Source organism: Acartia tonsa, chromosome 4 (genome assembly GCF_053477335.1).
Source record: "Acartia tonsa isolate MP-2025a chromosome 4, ASM5347733v1, whole genome shotgun sequence".
NCBI lineage: Eukaryota > Metazoa > Arthropoda > Copepoda > Calanoida > Acartiidae > Acartia > Acartia tonsa.
The window spans coordinates 12,512,143-12,529,767 of record NC_137263.1 but is presented as its reverse complement, the minus strand read 5'-3'; the positions used below and the strand labels follow the sequence as shown (position 1 = coordinate 12,529,767).

The 17,625-nt window shown below is 32.2% G+C and overlaps 1 long non-coding RNA gene across 1 annotated transcript; it reads right to left on the bottom strand.

The window, feature by feature from the left end:
* Window positions 1-74: 74 nt before the first annotated feature.
* On the bottom strand, window positions 75-8,153 carry LOC145318411 (uncharacterized). Its single transcript, XR_013879328.1, has 5 exons — window positions 8,020-8,153; window positions 1,774-1,874; window positions 1,024-1,083; window positions 563-585; window positions 75-134 (listed from the first exon to the last, which is right to left on the bottom strand). It is a non-coding gene; the product is annotated as an uncharacterized LOC145318411 (long non-coding RNA).
* Window positions 8,154-17,625: the final 9,472 nt, after the last annotated feature.

The following is a 17,625-nucleotide window of genomic DNA, read 5'->3' as shown; positions in this document are numbered from 1 at the left end:
ATGCTCTAATAGGAAGTACCCTCCACACATTTATTTTAGCAGAACAAATGTTTTTCAAAGCTTATAAAGCAAGTTTATATTATATTATAAAATTTCCTAAGTTCTGTTTTGAGATTATCAACATTATTGTCCAACTATTTCCATTAGAATCAACCATTACTTTCATTCATCAAAAAATTAGCAACTCTTCTATTTTAATGGTCTGTACATCTTTATGTCACGTAGGTAGGTGGCCTTTTTAGTTAGACATTTTTAAATTAGGCATTTGTAAATTAGTTGTTTTTAACATTAGCTATTTTTGAAATTCCTAGGTATTTTAAACTCTGCATAATTTTTTTTTAGTTAATTTATCACATTTTATGTAACAGCTCTTATTTATAATTTTAATGAATAGGATGTTAAGTGTTTATAAAGTCTTTGAAAAGTGGATGTCCAAATAACCAATTTTTATATCATTAGCATAATTAGACTTAATACTTAATTGTGTTACATTTTATTTATGTGTTTTTTGGATGTTATCACCCTTGTTATTTTTTTACAATTTGAATTATGAAAGCAATGCCTTTGTTGTAAGTAAAACCACTAAAAAACATATTATTCATTTTTAGATTTATTAAAAAAATATGTATTAATCTCCTCTAGTTTTTTTTGTCAGTAATGTATATACTTATCTATTCTTAAGTTCTATTTCATTAGAATCTTAATTTAGTTGCTTGGTTGCTTAAGTTAAGTCTTTGGATGGTTCTAGGCTAATTTCCTACAGAGCCTCTTGATGCAAGTCATTAGTTAATTTTTTTAAATCCAACGCAAGGACGTCCAAGCTTTTTTTGAGATGGGTAAAATGAGGGTTTAAGATGTTTTAAGAGGGGTAATCACTAATCACACACCACCCCCCTTCCTTGGACGTCTATGATAAAACCAAAATGCTATACCAGTGATTCTTAGAAATATTAGCCAGAAGTTTTTCATAATAATGTAAAAATATAATTTTTTATTTTATATTTTAAAATGAATAATTTCCTAGATCAACAAGTTTTTCTGAACATCTTTCAGCAGGTGTTGTCCCAATTGAATGTGTCTCACCTAAAATAATAAGATATCTGTTTATTTGTCTGTTTGTCTGTCTGTCTGTCTCTTTCCCAAAATAAGAAGCTATCTATCTTCATCTGTCTGTTTGTATGTCTGTCTGTTTGTCGTTCTATAGCTAGTTGACAAATAGGAAAAGTTTTGACCAAAAAAAATTTTAATGTTTTTTGTTGTTTAAAATCAAAACTATTTTACTTTAATATTTTTTCTATTGTGAAAAAAATATTTCAAGGAGAAAAATTTGAAGAAAATTAGATTTTTCCTCTCATTTGCAAAATATTATATTTTCCTCAGAGTTATATTTTACCAAAATGTTTGTAGGAAAAAGAAAAATAATTAATTTTTGAAGCAAAACTATTCTTAGAGTAAAGTATGTCTGTCTGTAACTTCTGTAAAAATAAATTGAAGTAAAACAAATTATCATTCATCAACCTATCATTAGAGTAAAACAATAGAGGGGGAATGGGTTAAATAACTGTATGTCCCCACCCCGTAGACCCTGTTCCGACTTCCAATAAGGTGTTTGAATATCAGCCAATAGCGTCATTAATATTGACACAGCCAAGTTGCTAATAAAGAGCAAAAGGCAACTTGCAAGCAGACGAAAAAGGTTCCCAACACTGGATCCAGGTAAATGTCTGGGTTATAGATTTATTAACCTATCTATGCTTCTATTTGGAACTATACCTGGAATTATTCCAGTAATTTCCTGGATCTTGGCGAGGGCTTCTTCTTTAATGTCCTGCATCTGGATATCAGCAGCCATCCTCCAGATATCAACCTACACCCTGTATAGATAGATAGATATCAGTATCCATCCTCCAGATATCAACCTACACCCTGTATAGATAGATAGATAACAGTATCCATCCTCCAGATATCAACCTACACCCTGTATATATAGATAGATATCAGCAGCCATCCTCCAGATATCAACCTACACCCTGTATAGATAGATAGATATCAGTAGCCATCCTCCAGATATTAAAATACACCCTGTATAGATAGATAGATATCAGTATCCATCCTCCAGATATCAACCTACACCCTGTATAGATAGATAGATATCAGTAGCCATCCTCCAGATATCAACCTACACCCTGTATATATAGATAGATATCAGCAGCCATCCTCCAGATATCAACCTACACCCTGTATTATAGATAGATAGATATCAGTATCCATCCTCCAGATATCAACCTACACCCTGTATAGATAAATAGATATCAGTAGCCATCTTCCAGATATCAACCTACACCCTGTATAGATAGATAGATATAAACAGCCATCCTCCAGATATCAACCATCCCCTGTGTAGATAGATAGATATCAGTAGCCATCCTCCAGATATCAACCTACACCCTGTATAGATAGATAGATATCTGCAGACATACTCCAGATATCAACCTACACCCTGTATAGATAGATAGATAACAGCAGCCATCCTCCAGATATCAACCTACACCCTTTATAGATAGATATCAGTAGCCATCCTCCAGATATTAAAATACACCCTGTATAGATAGATAGATATCAGTATCCATCCTCCAGATATCAACCTACACCCTGTATAGATAGATAGATATCAGTAGCCATCCTCCAGATATCAACCTACACCCTGTATATATAGATAGATATCAGCAGCCATCCTCCAGATATCAACCTACACCCTGTATAGATAGATAGATATCAGTAGCCATCCTCCAGATATTAAAATACACCCTGTATAGATAGATAGATATCAGCAGCCATCCTCCAGATATCAACCTACACCCTGTATTATATATAGATAGATATCAGCAGCCATCCTCCAGATATCAAAATACACCCTGTATAGATAGATAGATAACAGCTGCCATCCTCCAGATATCAACCTACACCCTGTATAGATAGATATATATCAGTAGCCATCCTCCAGATATCAAAATACACCCTGTATAGAAAGATAGATAACAGTAGCCATCCTCCAGATATCAACCTACACCCTGTATAGATAGATATATATCAGTAGCCATCCTCCAGATATCAAAATACACCCTGTATAGATAGATAGATAACAGCAGCCATCCTCCATATATCAACCTACACCCTGTATAGATAGATATATATCAGTAGCCATCCTCCAGATATCAAAATACACCCTGTATAGATAGATAGATTTTAGTAGCCATCCTCCAGATATCAACCTACACCCTGTATAGATAGATAGATATCAACAGCCATCCTCCAGATATCAACCTACACCCTGTATAGATAGATAGATATCAGTAGCCATCCTCCAGATATCAACCTACACCCTGTATAGATAGATAAATAACAGTAGCCATCCTCCAGATATCAACATTTAACCTGTATAGATATATAGATATCAGTAGCCATCCTTCAGATATCAAAATACACCCTGTATGGATATATATATAAGCAAGGACGACAAGGTGTATGTATCGAAGCACCAAAAAAGACACAGCGAGATTTAAAGCTGATGTTTAGGGGTCAAAAAAGGGAGAAAATAGATAAAAATCAGTATTAGAATCATAAAACCTATATCTTGTAGCATGGCCGACAGACTGACTGACAAAGTAAGTTGTATGCTGGAAGGTCTTTAATATTCTCACCTAAAATATTATTCAAAGTCTATCTCAGAAGCACCCAAGAAAATCGCATTTTCTCCAAAGCAATACAGACTGACGAAAAGACAGGCAGACAATGTAAATTACGATGTAACTAACTAAAAAAAACGGGTATAGTCCCTTTCGTAACATCGCACCATATGGGGCGATTCTTCGTATTTTTCACACTAGCTTTTCCTGCGGGGGGCTCTAAACCTGCGGGGCCAATTACCTAACCCAATATAATCTAACTTAACCTAAAATAACCTATAAAAAGCCATTTTGAAAATACTATTCCAAAAAAAACTATATGTGTGTTTTTCATATCTTAAAATATTAAATATAGAAACAAATATTGATAGATTTGATAATGACCTTAAAACTTAACATAACCAATAAAAACAACAAATAAAATTCCCTTTCGTAATCCCAAGGCATAGAAAACTTTTGAATTTAGCCATGTTTATAATTTCCCCTTTCTTGTAAGGATTACAATTTTTAATACTTTTCTTTTTTGTTCTATTTTAGTATTGTAAGGAGTAAAGCTTTTATTCAATTAGGATTTGTACGTCAATGAAGTTTGGTTTATACAATCATATTTTAGTGTTCTAGGTTCAAACTAAATAAATTAAAGAAGATTGTAACCCATAAAAAAATTCAGAATAATTTTCAGCCTAGTCAGTTTTCTAAACTACTCTATAAGTACGTGTACGTAGCTGTGTGTGTCTGTTTGTCTGTCGGTTTTCAGGGAGTAAGGGAGGGGACAATGGATCGAATATTCAATTTTTAGGAGTCTCGGACTTTGGGTACTGGCTGAAAGGGAACGTACAAGAATTTAGTACTTTCTGATTGAGTTTGGGTACTAGCGCATGTAATGCCGCTACTCGTTTTGAGTAAAACAGACAGAGAGTAGTTTAAATATAAAAGGTAAGAATATACGGCCACCCTCCCATAATCTATTTCACTCCCCTCTCCCCCACCTACCTTTTTTAATGCAGACGATAGGGAAATAGAGAAGATGGTGGGGGCAAGGGTAATAGACAGGATATTCTTGCCCCGCCAGCTAGTTGTAGGCCGGGTCCAATAATCTTGTAATTCAAAAATCACATCATTAAACCTCATTTTATTTCATTAAAACAAGCTGTGATTTCGCCTGCCTGTCCCCTTTTTTCCCTGTTCATATAGCTTGCCCCTTGCCGCTACCTCTCTTTACCCTTTCCCTGTCATCTGGAGAGTTCAAGGGGAACCTAGTAACAGTGGCTGACTCAGATTATGACGTCAGAAAAAATTAACCAATGAGAGGCCAGTATACACTCTAATTGACCAATGGAAAAATTTATTGTGGCCTCTGATTGGTTAATTTTTTTCTGACGTCCTAATCTGAGTTAGCCACTTTTACTAGGTTCGTTCAAGGGAGATTTTTCTAGTAATTAATTACAGAATGGTTATGTCAGTCTGATATACTGATAATCCAATTTTAGAATGATTCCTTTTTTTCTTGGAACTTTTTTTTTAGTTTTTATTTTATTAAATTTAACTAACAATTCTTAACAATTTCTCCCGAATTTTCTGGTTTAATCTGGATTTAATAGCCTTTCTTTGAAAACTCTTAAATTGAATTAATTGCCCATTGTCCCTTCCCTTTCTCCCTGGTCGGTTCTACTGTCCGTGGTCATGATAGGATGGTATTTGATTTTTATTACGAACCCTTCAACATAAAGGGTGTTTTAAAAAAACCAATTGCTTCACTCTTTTCAATATAAACCCTACAGTTTTGGTCAAAAACTAACAAAAACTGACCCAAATCATGTCCAAGCAATGACAATGAGAAGACACTATTAAATTTTGATTTATTCTCACCTCTTCTGGGCACTACAGCTCGAGTCCTAGCCCTTGTGGAAATTTTTTCTCTATGTGGAGAGGGCATATTTTATTACAAATTAAGACAGTTTTGTCTTTTTTTGAAAAGAATAAAAGTACTTTAAATCTTGTAGATAGACCCCATAATGTTTAGAGTTTTTGATGGGGTATATAAAAACCTTTCTATAGACGCTTTAACCAGATTTCTGACTCAATCCTTGCCAATTTGGCATCATAAAGACAGTCCCATCAAACAATGAGACATGACTGCTCTGTCTTTTTAAAAAAAGAACAAACCGTCTTAAGTACCTACTTAAAATCTTGTTGATAGAACCCATAATAATTAGAATTTTTGATGGGGTATGTCAATATCTTTCTATAGATACCTTAATCAGGTTTATAACACAATCTTAGCCATTTTGACATCAAAAAGAAAGATCTGTCAAACATCAAGAACTAGAGAGACCCGTCATGTCTAAATGTTTGATGGGTCTGTCTTTTTAATGCCAAATTGGCTAGGATTGAGTTAGAAACCTGGTTAAGGTGTCTATAGAAAGGTCTTTACATGCTCCAACAAAAATTTTAAACATTATGGGGTCTATCTACAAGATTTTAAGTACTTAAGACGACTTGTTGATTTTTAATCTGCATGTAAGGAAAAATTCTCCACAAGGTTAGGACTCGAGCTCTAGTTTTCTCAATGTCATTGCTTGGACATGATTTGAGTCATTTTTAGGTTAGTTTTAGACTAAAACTGTATATTATTATATTAAAAAGAGTGAAGCGATTGGTTTTTTAAACACCCTTTATATAGGTATGTATAATTGAAAGAAGAAAAGAATTACGCTGGATACCCTAATGACGTTGCGCCAAAGGAAACGATAGATGGAGAAATTTTATTTAAACGGAAATCCCGCAGGATTAGAGATTCGTAGGTATAGGCCCTACCCCAGCAAGATATTTCGCCATGGAATCGCCATCGAGCTCGTGCAATGTATGTACCGAGTCTCATGCTACCTCCAATCCCCTTCGCCAAGAATTACCACCTAATTTTTTGGCGATTAACGTTGGAAAACCGTCCTCTCAAGAAAAAGAGTTCTATGTTTCTCAGCTCTCTCTCTTTCTCTCTCGCTCTCGCTCTTTTAATTTATTCTACTATTGTGCTACTTCGCCCCATACTCTGCTACGATATCGATGGCGAACTCGCATGCTACCTTTTGCTTGAGAGGACGATTTTCGTACGTTTATCGCCAAAAAATTAGGTAGTGATTCATAAGCTATTATTTGAGATATCGAACAACGTATCATTCTACCTTTTTTTAAAAGTTTCGCTGGAACATGATTAGGGGTTAGGCACGCACAGAAAAAACTATTTCCCTCCCCCATTTATTTTTGATGTATCTAAACAATAAATGGGGGGGGGGGTCATTGCTCAACAGCCACTTTGAGGGAAGGTACCAATTCCTTTTTTTTCACATGAACATATATAAGCTCCCTAAAATAGAATTTAGGAAAAAAGAATGTTCTATTATCTATTAAACTATCTCCAAAATATATTTCCTCCTACTAGCTGGTATTTTAAAATCTTTTTGTGTAAAAATAAGTTTAGAAAGTAATTTTATGATGAATAGCCCAATCAAAGTTACTTTTCTTCCAGAAATTATAATTTTAGTAACATAATAAAGCAATAATTTGTTTTTAGTAGTCAAGCTACTATATGTATATTTATTTTCTGCAAACTTCTTGTTCACTAAAGTATTTTTGAGATATTTGTTAGAATTAGTAGAATTTCTAACAGTGGTCATTAGATGGCTAATATTTCTTAAAAGAAAAAAAACACCAGCCCAGGACCTATAAAAAAAGCTTCACTATTAAGACGATCTAACTCAGTTCAATAATTAGAATAATCAAACTGACAGAAAAAAAACACACACACGCAGGCAAACATCATACTTTTTAGTAGCAAAGCTACTCTATAATTTGATTGTCTGTCCGTGAGTTTTACTTTCTTTATTTTCTTTGAGACACTAAACATCTGGTTTATACCTGACTTTGTTAGTTTGTTCATCCATAAGTTTTGTTACTTATGGATGTAGTAATCCTTGTTTTACATATAATTTTAGTTTTCATATAATAATAGTTATTTCTTTCATCGTATTATAAACGGCTTTCCGCGGATATAGAATGTACAATTATAAGATTAAAACCAGTTTTTTAGCCCCGAGGGGCCGAAGGCACGGGCTAAAAAAACTGGTTTTAATCTTATGATTGTACATTTTTATATTCGTAGGAAGCTGGATATAATACTATGCTAGACATAGTTTTTTCGTATGCATGAGAACTGGTTTCTATCCACCGGATTTGAATAATTACGAGAAAACTAATTAAATGTGCTGGTTAAGTAAAAAAATAATATTTACAATTTTTTTAGACATAAAACTTAAAAACTTGATGCTCTTTTTACCAAAAATTTCAGATACATTTGTGTAGAATAATGATCAAATTATATCGCCATTGTCAGCTTAGCAGAAATTCCACCATTTTAATTTGAAATAACTTTTTTTGAGTTGAATAAAAAATGTAAAAAAAAGTTTTTGATGCAGTAAATACTACTACAGCTTTACAACTGAACTACCATAGACTATCAACCAAAAAAGGTAAAAACAAAAGCATTTTCCCCTTTAACTTGGATTGTATTAATAAACAGACCCGCTAAAGTTATATTTATATTTATTTTTTTGCTTAGCAGCTGAATAAAATGACAGGTAAAGCACTTGTAATTCAAACGGTTGATTTTAAGTTTGAGGAAAATTTCAACAACAAAAAATATGCCTATGATTTTTACTATAGAATAATGTGTGTTTTTTTGGATAAATTTGCAAAAGTACATTATCATTCAGAAAAAGCTTAATTTTTGTCCAAACAATCGGGCAGATGAAAGTTATAATTTTTTCACAGATTTATACAATTAATGATATAACTGAGATATGACAACAGTGATGAAAAATTAATCTTCCTCCAAATTTTTATATGTAAAATTATGCATTGGATAGGTGGAAAATATTGGGCGGGTTGCCGGGGGGCGTTATTATTCTCATCCTCCGTGGGGTTGCATATGGTCAAAAATAAGTATGAGGGACGATGATAAAAAATCGACCTTCAGATTTGGAATTCCCCCCTTCCATAGTGTTCCTCAATAATGGATTTAATAAAAGTGAATAAAACAATTAATGTTTATCTTACTCTGTCCAACTATGCTTTGTTTTGATTAGTGGTGTGGCTTTCTGTAGAAAACAAAAAATCCAATATTGAAAGGGAGGAAGTTAACATTGGACTAATTATACACTGGCTTCCTAAGATTTATAAACATTCTCCTTTATTAGTTGGCTTATAAACTTAGAGGATTCAATAATCTTCAATATGCCGCTGTAAGATCTAATAATTTGAATCTACAGAAGAGGTAATTATGTTTATCATAGTTAGTAGTGTACATCGATTTATCATCCATTGTCTTATCCACTAAGATCCCTGAATATTAGGGATAGAGGGTTAAGGAAAATAATGCAACATTTTATAACTATGAAAATAAGATTTTTCATCTATGTCTTTAAAGGGAATACTTGTTTATGCATAACATTTATCCATAATCAACAAATCCAACTCCCTCATAACCCTCTTTCTGTCTTTCTGTTTCGAGCTTCCTTTAATGTTCAAGTTGTTTATTCGATGCTGCCAAATGAAAATAAAAGCAAAACAATAATCATATATATGTGGTAGGTTTCAATGAAAGATTGGCTGAATACCAATAAAATAAATTAAATGATGAACTCAAATTTCATTGCACCGTTGGTCAAATTTAGAAAAATAGGATTGTTTTTTTAACATAACTGGGGGCGATATGGATTTATTATTACTTGGATCATACATCAGATTTTCATGTTCTATAATAAAGTGAACTCTGTAGCGGGCGTAAATAATCATCTCCCCATCCCCCTCATATACACCCCCCCCCCTACTGGATAAAGGGCCCGACCAATAAAAGTGAGATGATATTGTAACCTGAATTGACGAAAATTTTGCTCCTGTCATAATATCCATGTATAATGTATATTCTACATCCATTTATTATTTTAGCTTTGCATTGGTAAAATGTTAAACATAAGATCTTTTCTCGTATTCACTCGAAACCAGTGGATTAGAACCGGTTCTCGTCAATACGAAAAAACTATGTCTAGCATCGTATTATATCCAGCTTTCTACGAATATAAAAATGTACAATCAAAAGATTGAAACCAGTTTTTTTAGCCGGTGCTCGGGGCTAAAAAACTAGTTTTAATCTTATAATTGTACATTCTATATCCGCGGAAAGCCGTTTATAATACGATGCGAGAAATAACTATTAATTTTGTTGTAACAAAGAAACAAGTCGATTATTTTGTGAGTAAGAGAAAAAGTTTTTCAGTGTTCATATAATGAGACAAATCTATATTATTTGGCACAATTGTGAATTTTTTATTTATTTTAAAAATTAAACTTCTTACAGGTCCAGAAGTGCCTTTTATTGAAGCTCTTATAGTGGCTTCGACGTCATGACGTCATACAATACAAATGACCAATACACAGACTAAATTAACAATGATAGGCCAGTATACATTTTAATTTACCTATGGTTGGCCAGTATGAAGTCATATTTTAGGCACTATAAAAGCTTCTTTTAATTTGTTTTAGAGAAAGACTAAACTACATAACTTTTGTGTCACTTTGAGGAAGACGATTTCCTTTTCTCCCATCTCTTTTGAAGAAATTTTCTTCCCCCCTTCCCTTTTTCTTTCCCGAAATGTATATGACGTCACAGGAATCGTCTTCCTCAAAAGTGACACAAAAGTTATGTAGTTTAGTCTTTCTCTTGTTTTAAAATCTATCTTTGAAAACAATGAAACACAAAATAGAATTTAAAGCATAATTATTATAAACGTGGTAAAGTTTGACATGTTTGAAAGAATGCTTTACTTTGTAACTAGGTAATCCATTGGACAAATTTGTCATAGACCAATTTATAAATCATGTTTTTTTACGGACATTCGGAAAACTCAATTTAAAGATCAGATGTTTAGTAATCATAAATAAAAATCTTTATATAGAAAATATAAAATCATAAAATTTTCACATGAGTTTCATATATTGTTGAACATTTATATTTTTGTACGAGACAGACACACTATCGGACTGGATGATTATTGGTATTGGTAATTTTCATATAAAAATTAAGGAGTTATCTTTAATAACAGCAGAGAAAATCTTGTCTCCTTCGAAAAGTAGCTGACAGACGGGCAGCCAGACATTTAAAATTATAGAGTAGCTTCACTTTTGATAGGATCCACCCTTAAAGCATTTAAAAAACCTAAAAGTTAGAAATTTAAACAACATAAAAAGAATTATTAGTTGCCATTACTTATTTATTTTGTAGATAATTAAACTCTATTGGTAAACTTGAATTATATTTGAAGTTGGTTAACTTTAATATAACTCTATACTTCTAGGCTAAAAATAAATTTTATGCCATCCATAAAAAAGTTTAAGTTATTGTACTTTTCTACAGAAGCTTTGTGTAACAAAAAGATGGATAGATAAATAAATACTAAATAGAAAACTAGATAGATAGATTGTAAGTTTAAAAAAGCTTCTCTACAAGGAAATTTTAAAATAATTTATGTAGGTTTGACTAAAGCAAAGCGTTTGGTACTATAATGCTTATGAACACAAAACAAGTTGAAAATTATAAGTATCGAAGCTGAACACAGTAATAGTGTCTGACTGATTATGACGTAACAAAAAAAATTAGCCAATGAGATGCCACTATAAATTTTACCATTGGTCAATAACGGCCTCTCATTGGCTAATTTTTTTTGTTACGTCATAATCAGTCATACACTATTACTGTGTTCATCGAAGCTACTCAATTATTCTAAATGTTCGTCTGTCCGTATTGCTTACAACACAATTGTTTACGCTTGCTAATACAAATATAGCTGAAAACCCACCTGATGCTGCGTTACTTGTCGACCAAAAGACTGAAACTTTCGATGGAAACTTATCATCCATGATTTAAAAAGTATTATAAGAAAAAATAATTATTGTTTAGTTTTCTGTTTATAAAAGATAAGGATATGAAAAGAAGCTTAACTATATTATTTATATAATTCGTCGATAATAACCAATTATTTCTGAAATATTGTTTAAAAATAGTTTACCCCAGTACAAAAGCCCCCAGAATAGGTAAAAATGGATAACATAAATTTTGTATTTATTAATCTCATAATTTTATTTTTATTGGCGCTTTCCATTTACCATCTTTTTACTAGAACCATTTCGATTGAATTCGATGAGCAACTGATAGACGTTCACCTAACACACGAACGACCATTTTAAGAAATAAAGTTTTAAATAGTAAGAAAATATTAATCATTGATAAAATTTTATTCAAAAAAAAAACAATTTGTAAGTTGTCGGATTAAAGCGGTCGGCAGTACATAAGGCAAATAAAGCCAATTTACGTAAAGTAAATTAACAGGGCAACAGACAAACATTAAATATAGAGTAGCTGCGTTACTAAAAATAAATGATGATATCTATTACAATTTCGTTACAAATAAAGAGTAATGTATACAACTGTTATAGATTGTTTTATAAACATAGTATTAGGCAAATAAATAGTATTGAATACTTGTTACATAATAAACAGGGCTCTGCAGCCGCAGGCATATGTAACCGCGTGTTAATACAGATCTAGAGTTATCTGTCTATTTAAGAAATAATCCAGCCGACACCTTAATTTAGGAGAAAACAGCCAGCTGCCATAAAAACAACCGTACTGTTCTTAAAGATAAATACATAAGGTCATATAAGGGTTGTTTATTTATTTATAATCTAGACTTTAGTCTAGCTGAAAAATGTCGTGCAATTAAAGTGAAAAAGTCGACATGGGACTTAATAGAGAGGGGTCTGACTTTACGGTGTTATCAACCATCCCCAAAAGAGTATAGTTCTATTTTTGACAATCTAAATTCTTGGAGACTGCCTAGCCCTTGTTGTAAATGTACAACAACAAGGATGACAACATCCATAAAAGCGAAGCACTGAAACGGTAGGACAAACGGACCTTAACACTTGTATAGTATCTGAACTGAAAAATCGAAACATAAATGTAAATATGTCGAATCAAAAATGTAGGTAAATTTGTTGAAAAACTACTTAAAAACAGGATAATGTTTATGGACATACTTACATTTTTGGACTTGATTATAGAGTTGCTTCGCTTATAATATTGTTCTTTGTTGTCCCAGGAATCAATATACCAAAAATCAGATCAAACGGATAATTAAAACACTTGAAAATTTGTTGTTAAAAAAGTAGAAAAATAAACATGTTTAAAATGGACGTACGGACATTCTGGTAATGATTATAGAGTTGCTACGCTTTCTAAATCGTACCCAACTACTACAGGAATCATAATGCAAAGTTTGAAATCGATAGGACAATTCTAACATGCCTAAATTAACGAAGGAAAGCTATCTATCTCGGACGGACGTACGGACGGACGGACGGACCGACCCTAATTATAGAAAAGCTTCGCTTTTAAAAATGTACAAATGTACAACAATTTAATTGTTGTACATTTACGCATTATCTAAAGATTTATTTAAAGAACAAAACAAAAACAATGAAGGGACAAGAACGTTTTAGTCCATTAGAAGCATCTCAACAACAAGAGAAAAAAATTGAACAGTAAACTGTAAAACATAATTATTACAGGAAACCTTTAAAAAAATTCATTTATTAAAAAAAACACTTTTAAAGTTTGTTCTTGGTTTGCTTTTAAATTATTCATAAATCAAACTACATTAAAACGGCATACTTTTGTAATCGAGATGCTACGCTTTAAAAAATCATGCCAAATTGTCACAGGAAGCCCCGTGTCAATGATTCTTTCATGTCAAAATTGCTTACTACAATATTTCTACAAAGACGATAGGAGAACTCTAACTGTTTAAATTTACAGAGTGGGAACATTAGACACACCCTAAATGTATAAAAACATCGCTTTAAAAAACATTCACCTGTATAAAATATAAAAAAACTAAAAAATTGAAGTCACTATCGTGGTAATGGTTGCAAGCTACTAATACTACTTACTACCATTTTTACACTATACTAATAGATTTTTTATTATTTTAGATAGATGAGAAAATTACTTAAATATCCACGTACTAAAACTATTTATTTTTTTTAGTGGAAAAAGACATTTTTATAGCAATAACGTCAAAGGAAGGGGGGAGGGAAGTAAATGCATCCCTCTGAATTTTTTGGGCTCTTGGAGATATGGTTTTATACTCTTAGGTTAAAAAATCAGGTATTTTTATATAAACACACAAATGTGGTACCCCCCCCCCAAAAAAAAAAAATGTATATAAATATATTTAAAGCATGGACGTCCTTGTGACACAGCATAGCAAATTGATTACGCATTCACCCATTTCATAATAATTTGGTCGCAAAAAGGAAGTATAAAATTACTTTAAAACGACGGAATAATTAGCTTTTATCTGATACCTTTAACCGAGGACTTCAAACGGTGTAACCATTCTAATTTCTTAAGCCATTAAACGAGAGAACGCGTGTAAAAAAGAATGAGACCAATATGTTTTACAAGGGTTTCAACGATTCTAAATACTGATAATAGTTTAAGTTAATAGTTAGTACCAGGGGTTAATCATAATTTCCCGCGAACCAACTACAAAATTGTATATGTCGTTTAGCTGCTATTATAGTTATACAAATCTTCACAGGAGTGTAAATTAACAATTTATGGGGTGCTGTGTTTAAAATTCTATCCATATCATAGGTTGACTGATTTTTAAATTCTCTATTTTGCATTTACTAGCCTAAATCTATGAATATTTTCCTTCATTTTTGTAGTTGCTCCTTTAATTTCCCGTACATGATTCTGCTTGGGGAAAGTTAATATATTCTAATAAATGAAAATTATTAAAAGCCATAATAAAAGGTAATTTCACTTAAACCTTTTTCTTGACCACCGAACCCTCCTTTACTTTTCTTTGATTAAGATTTTAGCCCCTGTGGAGCCCTGGCCATATGAGGTACTTTCCCTGCGAGAATCTTCTAACCTTTTAAAACTAGGTTCAAACTAGGATTCTTTAAACTTTTAATCAACAGAAATTGAATATTTAAGTATTTGTATATTGAGACTACCTGTCCCTGCCCTGATTGTGTAATAAAAATTCCCTAGGGCTTCAGTCACAATCACAACTTTTTTCTTTCTTATTATTTTATAGAAAAAAAAAAACAATATTCCAAAGCCAATAACAAGGTTACATAAAGGCCTAACTATAAAAATCTAATACAGTTATTGATAGATATGCAGATCAAGGATAAAAACTCTCATAGGTTTTATAAAGTTATGAATATTAGCTGACACACTGGCGGACAAAGAAAGTTAGGGATCAGATGCTCATTCAAGAATATTTACAAATATAGTTATTTATTTACAGCTTTCATCGGGGCTAACAAAACTGGACTTTCAAAAATTTTATTATTCGTAGAAAAGTGATTATAATACTATATGATACATGATTTTACAGTGTAGCTAAGAATCGGTTCTAATCTAGCGGAGATTAATCGGAGTCTAAGCCATACTGGAAAGTTTATTCATTACAAAAAAGGATTTTATACAAAAAATGTACTTTTCGAATAGGAAGAAAGATTTCTTTATTTCCATCTTTCTAATATTTGTATCCCTAAGCCTAAAAGGTTGTTCTTTTTTTAACAAAGGGGATATAATTCATCTTCCATTGTCCAACCTCCCTGTAAACCTACATAAGTTTAGTACCTGGTAATTAAAAACATATTACTACTCTATTACTATTGTATATTATGCAAGGGGAGATATTTGAAAATAAAGGCTGTACAAGGATGACAACATGCATAAATCTGAAGAAATACATAAAATATACGGGAATAAGGTATAACAAGAGAAATAAATCTTATATGATATTTGGGAGGCAGTTAGAAAGGTTGTCAATACTAGGATTCGTTGCCCCTAAAATCACAAAACCTTTACGAATACTTTTTCTAATTAATCCAGTTGTTGGTTACAGCTGTAAAATATAGAGGTTTCCGTATGTAATGCTAAATGTTAAATAGCAAGCTAATAAGCCTCTATAATGTAGTATTTTTATATTTAGGGGTCTTAAGAGATAAAACAATAGACGAAAAATTAATACCTAATAATGATATTACAGAATTACACTTTCTACAAGTAAGATAAATGGTTGAAACGATTGGACTCTGCTAGTTAATGATCTAAACCAATCAATTTTTTATAAAAGCGCCCAGAGTATTTAAGCCCTGGAATAAAAAAAAGTGAATATAAACTTTGGATACTAGTTTGATTAACACTCCAAAATCGCTCAACCTTCCTGCCCCAGTCGTTTAGCCTGAATTCATGGTAAAATTTTAGCCACGACAACTTTTATTGGATGTCACATATAATTGACATAATTCTTTGAAATTGTAATTCAGCTGATCAGTATTCTAAAGGGTTTTAAAAAATATTTTTGAAGAAGAAAAAGATGAATAAAATTTAAATCTCAATTAGGAACTTTTGATTAATTTTACGTATCTGCATTAATGAATTTAAGTTATGGAGAACTTGGTCTAAAGGAAAAGATTTCCTATAATTATAATTACACGATAGAAACTTAAAAGTCTGTGTCGTTATCATGAATAGAATTATGATCTATGGGTTTTAATTAAGAAATTCGACCGTTTATAGCCGACTTTTTTATTGGGAAGAAATAAAAAAAATAAGGCCTTTCATACCAAAATGTGTACAGTTTCTACCCAATAGCAGGTCTGCTGGGTTCTCACAGGGATTTTTTATTGGCGGAGCCTGATTACCTCTCTTTCTTAGTACCTTTATTTTATCATGTTAACATATGTAGGTAGTTGTTATAATGTCAGCTGTCGATAAGTTTATGTACTCAAAGAAAGTAGCTGGAAAAAAACACGAATAAATCAACAGGAAAGTGCTATAATAAGAAGCAATGACTCAAAATCTTCACTTTTACTTTAAGCGTAATATCTAAGTATTCACATTGAATGACAATATATCAAAGTATATTCCCTCTTTTTATACCTTTTATGGCATTTTTATCATTATCTGCAGCGTAGCTATACTATTAACGTAGTAAGTTTGTCCACCTTTCTACCATACGTCTGAACCTTACTGTATTTTTATAAGAGGATCTTAAGGGATAAGACAATGGATGATAAATTAATGTACACCACAATTAGGATAAAAAGTTACTCTATCTATAGATTAAAATTATCGTTGAAAAGTTTGGACATTGCAAGTTTGTACCAACCAATCAAAAGAAAATAAACTTTCCAAAGAGAAACCCCTGAAAATATTTCTACCTTGTTATTGCTGCGCTATTTCATATCATTATCATCCTTGTTATATAATTATGATTAATGCTGTAACAACGTTTTATTCAAATAAATAAACATTTTTTATTAATTTTTCTTTAAGAAAGAAGGGAAATATCATAAAAAAAACTTTTAGCTAAAGTTTATATACGTCTGCTTAGGGGTAAAGTGTTCGAACTCTTGCCTAAATGTAGACAAAAACTTATAACTCCAACAATGGCTCCAACTGGATGTGTGACAAAATAAAAGAGGCAGGATATAGGGGCGTCCCAACTTTTCATTTAGGGGGAGGGGGGGGGGCTTAAAATAATGCCCGAAGTGCGCCGCAAAATTTTTTACCCAACCTCTCGAAATTTTTACCCAGGGGGTAAAATTTGCTTGGGGGGGGGGGGATAATAAATCTGAAATCTGTTGGCAGGGGTAAATTTTTTTTTTGATAGGGATTTTTTTTTTTGGGGAGGGGGGGGGTTTACCCCCCAAAATGGTTGGAGCGCCTACGGCACCCCCAAGGTAGGGGTAAATTTAAAATGGGGGGGGGGGGATAATCACGTCCTTGAGGATT